General features: G+C 45.7%; 1 non-coding gene across 1 annotated transcript; it reads right to left on the bottom strand.

Annotated features, from left to right (window-relative positions):
* Positions 1-326: 326 nt before the first annotated feature.
* LOC117307565 (U6 spliceosomal RNA) lies at positions 327-428 on the bottom strand. Its single transcript, XR_004521332.1, has one exon. It is a non-coding gene; the product is annotated as a U6 spliceosomal RNA (small nuclear RNA).
* Positions 429-8,044: the final 7,616 nt, after the last annotated feature.

Raw genomic sequence — 8,044 nt, forward strand, 5'->3', positions numbered from 1 at the left:
CAATTCGTTTCTTTTTATAGCTGAGTAATATTCCATTGTATCTATGTGCCACATCTTCTTTATCCATTCATCTGTTGATGGACACTTAGGTTGCTTCCATGTCCTGGTTATTGTAAATAGAGCTGCAATGAACATTGTGGTACATGACTCTTTTTGAATTATGGTTTGCTCAGGGTATATGCCCAGTAGTGGGATTGCTGGGTTGGATGGTAGTTCTATTTTTAGTTTTTTAAGGAACCTCCATACTGTTCTCCATAGTGGCTGTATCAATTTACATTCCCACCAACAATGCAAGAGGGTGCCCTTTTCTCCACACCCTCTCCAGCAAAAATATGGAACGCTCACGAATTTGCGTGTCATCCTTGCACAGGGGCCATACTAATCTTCTCTGTATCACTCCAATTTTAGTCCAGCACTGTAGCTTGCTGGTCGTTGAGTGGAGCTGGGTCTTAGCATTGAGATGGAGATCTCTGGGAGAGCTTTCGCCATTTGATATTACATGGAGCTGGGAGGTCTCTGTTGTACCAGTGTCCTGAACTCGGGTCTCCCACCTCAGAGGCACAGGCCTGACACCTGGCCGGAGCACCAAGACCCTGTCAGCCACACGGCTCAGAATAAATGGAAGAAAAAAAGAAAGAAAGAAAAATATAAAATAAAATAAAGTTATTAAAATAAAAAATTATTAAAAATTTTAAAAATTTAAAATAATTTAAAAAAGAAAGAAAGAAAGAGAGCAACCAAACCAAAAACAAATCCACCAATGATAACAAGCGCTAAAAACTATACTAAAAAAAATGGACAGACAGAACCCTAGGACAAATGGTAAAAGCAAAGCTATGTAGACAAAATCACACCAAGCATAGAAAAAAGGAAGAGAGCAACCAAATCAATAAATAAATCTACCAACGATAATAAACTCTAAATACTAAACTAAGATAAACATAAAACCAGAAACAAATGAGACGTAGAAAGCAAACCCCGCGTGTACAGTTGCACCCGATGTCCACCTCCTCAATTTGGGATGATTCATTGTCTATTCAGGTATTGCACAGATGCAGGTACATCAAGTTGATTGTGGAGCTTTAATCCGCTGCTTCTGAGGCTGTTGGGAGAGATTTCCCTTTCTCTTCTTTGTTCACACAGCTTTGGGGTTCAGCTTTGGATTTGGCCCTGCCTCTGCGTGTAGGTCGCAGGAGGGCGTCTGCTCTTCGCTCAGACAGGACGAGGTCACAGTAGCAGCTGATTCGGGGGCTCTGGCTCACTCAGGCCGGGGGGAGGGAGGGGTACGGATGCAGGGCGAGCCTGCGGCTGCAGAGGCTGGCATGACGTTGCACCAGCCTGGGGCACGCCCTGTGTTCTCCCGGGGAAGTTGTCCCTGGATCACGGGACCCTGGCAGTGGCGGGCTGCACAGGCTCCTGGGAGGGGAGGTGTGGATAGTGACCTGTGCTCGCACACAGGCTTCTTGGTGGCGGCAGCAGCAGCCTTAGCGTCTCATGCTCGTCTCTGGGGTCCGCACTGTTAGCCGCGGCTCGCAACCGTCTCTGGAGCTCGTTTAGGCGGTGCTCTGAATCCCCTCTCCTTGCGCACCCTGAAACAATGGCCTCTTGCCTCTTCGGCAGCTCCAGACTTTTTCCCGGACTCCCTACTGGCTAGCTGTGGCGCAATAGCCCCCTTCAGGCTGTGTTCACGCGGCCAGCCCCAGTCCTCTCCCTGGGATCCGACCTCCGAAGCCCGAGCCTCAGCTCCCAGCCCCACCCGCCCCGGCGGGTGAGCAGACAAGCCTCTCGGGCTGGTGAGTGCTGGTCGGCACCGATCCTCTGTGCGGGAATCTCTCCGCTTTGCCCTCCGCACCCCTGTTGCTGCGCTCTCCTCCGTGGCTCCGAAGTTTTCCCCCTCCGCCACCCGCAGTCTCCGCCCACGAAGTGGCTTCCTAGGGTGTGGAAACCTTTCCTCCTTCACAGTTCCCTCCCACTGGTGCAGGTCCTGTCCCTATTCTTTTGTCTCTGTTTTTTCTTTTGCCCTACCCAGGTACGTGGGGACTTTCTTGCCTTTTGGGAGGTCTGAGGTCTTCTGCCAGTGTTCAGTAGGTGTTCTGTAGGAGTTGTTCCACATGTAGATTATTTCTGATGTATTTGTGGGGAGGACGGTGATCTCCATGTCTTACTCCTCCGCCATCTTGAAGGACACTCCTAAACCACTTTAAGCAAGAAAAGATCATTTATTGGTGGTGCAACAGAGGAGACTAGCTTCACATAGGTTGATTCAAGGCTCAAACAATGTCATCAGGGACCAATTTCTCACTCTTCAGCGTTGCTCCCTTGGCACTGGCTCCAGATTCAGCATCCACGTGGATGCAGGATGCTCACAGCAACTGCCTCCTCTCCTCACAAATGCAAGGACGGCCCCTGCGCGTCTCTTAGGAGCCCAGGAAAGGTCTAACTGCATCTTATGGACTCTCTGCTTCAAGGCTGGTCCCTGAAGCAGCCGCAGCCCTTGTGGCTGAGAGGCTCCGAGGAGCTGGCTTACACATAGAACCCATACTCACCGCTGTAATCAGGACCATCTACATGACACGGACTAGGGGAGGGAAAAGGATGACTCCCCAGAGGAAATTAGAGGCGGTATAGGTACCAGGAGAGTTTACAGACACCAGAAGTCAGGATGCATAACAGAGGGGCCCCCGCAGTCTCTCAGAGGCAAAGTCACAGTGGGTACCCTGGAGGGTTTTCGACCTCTCTGCAGGACACCCACAGAAACCTCACGGCAGGAACATCATGGTTGAAACTAGCAAATGTTGCCTAACTGAGATAGAGTCCAGAGCCTCCCACAAGGGGAGGAGAATTTTCTCCTTTAGTGAGCATGAATGATGTGGCTCAGAAATGTGCCACATCCCAGAGAGAAGTTCTAACCCCAAAATGAAGAGCTTTGCTGTCTGAGGCCAGTGGGAGGAAAGTGGACCCTGGGAGTTATCACTGAAATATGCATGTGTCCTTAGCGGGCCAGTCACATGAACATTCATGCTGTCCTCTCACAAAACAAAAAAAACAGAAAAAAGAACCCAAACCATCGGTGAAATATTCTCCAGGAGGGAAAAACAATGCATCGGGAAACTCAGGAGGCAAGGTTTAAGGAAGGGCTCATTAGTCTTAAGCCCAAAAGGAGAAAGTCACATTTCTCCTCACCAAGAGTCTGCTATTGTCATAAATGACAAATAGAAGTGAGTGGAAGATTTTTCTTATTAATGGGGAAACAGCCCAATATAGCAATGAATAGTGCTGGCCATCTTAATGATCACCAATTTAACCCGTTTTGAAAGGTTTTATGAAATGCGTCTCTGTCCCCTTGATAGAAGAGGGAGATTATAATTTTTGAGCAACAGACATCTCTGTGATGCCCCACATGGACCGTTAGTCACTCACTAAAGAAAGCAGCAGAACAGCATGTTTGGGTGCAATGACCTCTAAATGGGACAAGGGGGGTTCCTGAGGAGCTCAGATTTATTTAAGGTAAGGGCAGGGAAATCCCAATGGGCACATGGTAGGAAAGAAGGGAACCAGAAATAACTGGATTATGAGGAGGGAGCCTATTCATAGGTGAAAAATGAGAAGGGCTATGGGATCTTTTCCATCTGGAGCCTAGTAGAAAACACACACACACACACACACACACACACACATACACACACACACGATAAAACTAACAGCTATACTTATCACCTTGGACGAACCAGTTGATCTCTGAAACCTCAACTGCCTCATCCATTGAAAATTCAATTCAAAACCTTCCCTCTGAGAAAGATACACTGCATCCTTCGTAGTTAAGAAATCTGACTTGAGTCTCTTTGTCATCCGCATTACTTAAATGACTGTGGTCAGATTTGGGAGACATTTTCAAGATGTTTGTTTTTCTAGTAATCCTTTTATGTTTGATAGTAAGTACTTGATTATGAGATTTTGAATTTTGTTTCTGAATTAAGGCGGAAGTGGGGCTAGGAAAGGGAGTAGAAATGACACCAAGAGAATAACCTGATAAACACTCTGACACTTGTTTTATAACCACAGAAATGTCGGTACTTTGAAGTTTATCAAATAGTTCTCGGGAGAATGCAATAAAAACATTTGCGAACAAATCTGTACCCTAGAATAGCATTCACATAAACACAAGATCTGAAAACTGCCTTATGCCATAAAGCAAATCATATCAGCAGATCCTCATGGGTCTCATCCCAGAGACTGAGGATTCCAGTCTGTTCACACTGCTCCTCACAAGATGTGGGCCTTCCTCTACGCTTAGACGGGTTTCTGCCTTTGGTTCTAGGGTAATTTTGGAAAAGAAAAGTTCAAAGGTCTCCAGAGACAGTACCAAAAGAATAGAAGAAGAATTTAACTAAAGGTGTGAGTGCATCTTCTCTTCAGTGAAGAGAATAAATAATTCATGTGACTTATTCAATTTTAACAAGGGCTATTTCTTGCCAATGTTGAGGATGTCAACTTGACTCTGAAATCATTATGCCTTTCAAGAAATACAATGTTATCTCAAAGAATAGGGATGAAAGGAAAGTAAATTCTGTATCAGAGCAGGGATTAGAAATCTTGCCAAGGTTGGAGGCCAAGTCTGTTCACCAGCTCCCTTCTGGTAAGAGGGTATCAGCAGTGGCAGGAGACAGGCCTCAGCTGCCTTTATCCTCATAGAGATTCTGCTCTTTTGGCCACGTGTAGGGACAGTGCTGCTTGGGAGAAATGCCCCTAAGACTCCAGCTCTAATCTGTACCACCCCTCAAGAGGCCTGGGAGGGAAGCCCTAGGGAGGCCAAGGTTGAGGACCCTGAAGCAGGCCTTCCCAACCACTCTGTCCCCGCCATCCACATGCCCCTGCGGGTACTGTGCCCAAGTGCGGAAACCCTCTGTCTTAAAGGGCCCAGAGCTGCTCCAACAAAAGAAAAGACTTATTTGTTATTGCCTTTAGTGTTAGTGTGTTCGTATTAGTAGGAGTGTTAGTATTCAGAGCACCAAAGCACACCCCAAAATCTGTCTGTCATCCTATGAAGCAGAATATGCCTGGTCGTACTTGGGGGGGAATACGTTTAACAGATTTTTAAATACTCATATTTTATACCTTCTGGCTTACAATGAATAGACTCTGGATGAATGAGCTTTAACATAGCTAATGAAAGTGCTCATACTATCTTGTTTCAGGTCCTCACTTTTGCCTACCAGACTATGATGTCTCATCTTCATTGTCTCCTTGTCTTAAAGTCCTTTAAGGTGCCTTCTAAATTACTACTAGAGTTATTTTTCTAATAGTCCAACCACGTCCCCTCCTGCTTAGAATGGATTGATGTTGCCTACACAATAAACTCTAAACTTTGCCAAATGAGCACCTTAATTCTCCTCCATCTCTACCTGGCATACTTCTACTCTTCCTTCAAGACCCATCTCAAACATCAACTCTTCTTCCAAGCTACCCACCCCCACCTCCCCCAGAAAAAGGTACCAAGTCCCCTCTGATCCTCCACAGTACTAGGCATGTCGCTTTTCCTACTGTGTTGACATTATTTGTTCACATATCTGTCCCCCACATGAACTCCTTGAGGGCAGAGGCTGTGCCCTGTCATCTTTGTGTCCCTACTGCCTAGTACAAGGCTAGCTGGTAGCCAAGCAAATATACACTGGATGGAAGGATAGATTAATGAGAGTTAGAGAGAGAAGTGTGAAGGATGGTATTTCTGTTTAGAGGAAGGAGCAGCCCAAGAGGGTAAGGGTGGAGACAGGAGGCCCCTGGGCCTTAGACTCCCTCTTATACTCCTACTCTGCAGGGATCTATTCCTAGTCACAAGAAACCCTGAGTGATGGTGTCAGAGGCTAGGACACCTGGGTCAGACATCACTGGCCACCCACCTCCACAGCCTTTGTCCAAAGCCTCCTTGTCAGCTCAGTGTTCCCTATGCTGATGGTCACCAGGGCAAAATGACTCCAACCTGAGTATATCCACCATTAGAAGTAAATCTGAACCACAGGAGGTTCTGGGGAAAGCTTCTGGCCTCCCTTACCCAGGATGATGTCTACACATTTAAAATTAACTTGTCACTCTAAAGGAACAAGAATTTACAACTTGGATTCTTTCAGTCTCACTTCTAAATTGCCCACACATCCTATAACCTGCTGCATCAACTTTGCACTGTGGGGATGCTCTCTCCCCAAAGAGCAACCAGAGATGATTATTCTTTAGGCACTGGAAGAGTCATGATCAATCTGAACACTTGCAGATGCACGTTTTATTAGTGGGAGAGGGAGGAAGCTATAACCTTCCTCTCTGGCCCAAGGAAGGGTGTATCCACTTGCCTGTAGCATTGGCAACTGGTCTACAGAACACACCCCTCTCCATTGTTATACTTCTTGCCTTAGTCTGTCAGGGGGCTAAGTATGAAGCCATTGTCTGTGATGATTACATGTTCAATGTGAACTACACAGTCAGTGACAATTATGGATTACTGAGGTGGTTATTTGCGTTTGATTGACAGAATGTGTGCACCTCTGTGGAAAGCTTGGTGTTTCTTAATTTCTGGCACTATATACTCTGCAGAAGAAAGTACTGTATTTCTGAGGAAACATGAGAAAATATGTATAATAAAAGTTGTGCATTTCTGGGACAAGAGGGGATCCTTTCATAAGGATCTACCGGAGGTAGGTGATTTAGAGATGGGAGTGGTGCGGGAGAGGGGAGTTTGGAAAACCAAGAGTGACCATGGGTTTAAAGCCAAAGAGTCCCTGAACTGACCCACACCAGCCCTACCTCTGCTCCAGTCTTAGAAGAAGAGGCAAACACCTTCTTGAGAAACACCTTTGTTATCCTCTGAAAGTGAGTAAGAAGTATTAGAAGACCATTTCCTTAGCATTATCAAGCATAAATTGTTCAATACAACAGCAGGACTACTGACTCTACATCAGATTTTAATTAGATACTATTCAGACCTATAGCTTCACAGGCAAACACACACACACACACACAAACCTGCTTTATTCCACCTCAGAAATTGCTTCTTATTTTCCTGTAACTTTCAAAACAATAAGAAAAACAAGCACTGTCACCTACAGTCAGGGTTGCTGTCTGTGTGGCTGGCTCCAAAATGAATACCAACAAGAAAAGGAAAAATGTCTCGCTGGAGTATGGAGTTCTCTGTGCAGGTATTTTCTGGTGGCACAAATTGAGGGTCCTGGGTAAAAACTGTCAACTATTTGACACTTTCTGATTTCCAACCTTCTCCATCATTGTTGAAGAACAACCTTGAGTGTCACTCAATGATTCTAACATGATTTTGTGGTTTTCTAATTTCAACCTAAAATGAAAAAATGAGTATAGGCACAGATCTCACATAGATTATGATTCTGCAGTAGTTCTACATAAGCCAAAATTACCCCAAAACTGCCTAGAAGTTTGCCCACTGCCCTGCACCGGCAGTCAGCACCATTTGGATAAATGTTCCGACATTCATATGACAGAGAAAAATCTTGTTCGGGAATTCCCTGGCAGTCCAGCAGTTAGGACTCTGTGCTTTCACTGCCGAGGGCCCAGGTTCAATTCCTGATCGGGGAACTAAGGTCCCACAAGCCACATGGCCAAAAAAAAAAAACGTCTTGTTGATTTGTGGTTAGTGTTCTCATTAAATTGCCACTGATTCAGGGAGAAGGGGTTTAGCGGATCAAAAAGGCCAAAAACTTACACCTTTTTCATACAAGCACAATTAAGAGGGCAGTGGAATTCCAGGAGGATGACTTAGGCACAATGGTTTTCTAAACAGAAACCCACGTGATGAACACTGGGACTTTTCCAATGCTCCCTCTCTCCGGAAGTCTATTTATTCTCCACAGACTGGAAACCATTCACCAGAGTGCTGCATCTGTGATTTCTCCCACGCTTTTTCAATGCAGCAGGACATTTAAACCCAGGCTACAAATCCAGCCCTGAGGGAAACTGCCTCCTTAGATCTGCAGTGGCTTTCACACTTGAGGAATGAATTCAGTTGGGAGCAGAGGTGTTCATAAAA

The sequence above is a fragment of the Tursiops truncatus genome, chromosome 12, assembly GCF_011762595.2.
Source record: "Tursiops truncatus isolate mTurTru1 chromosome 12, mTurTru1.mat.Y, whole genome shotgun sequence".
Taxonomy (NCBI): domain Eukaryota; kingdom Metazoa; phylum Chordata; class Mammalia; order Artiodactyla; family Delphinidae; genus Tursiops; species Tursiops truncatus.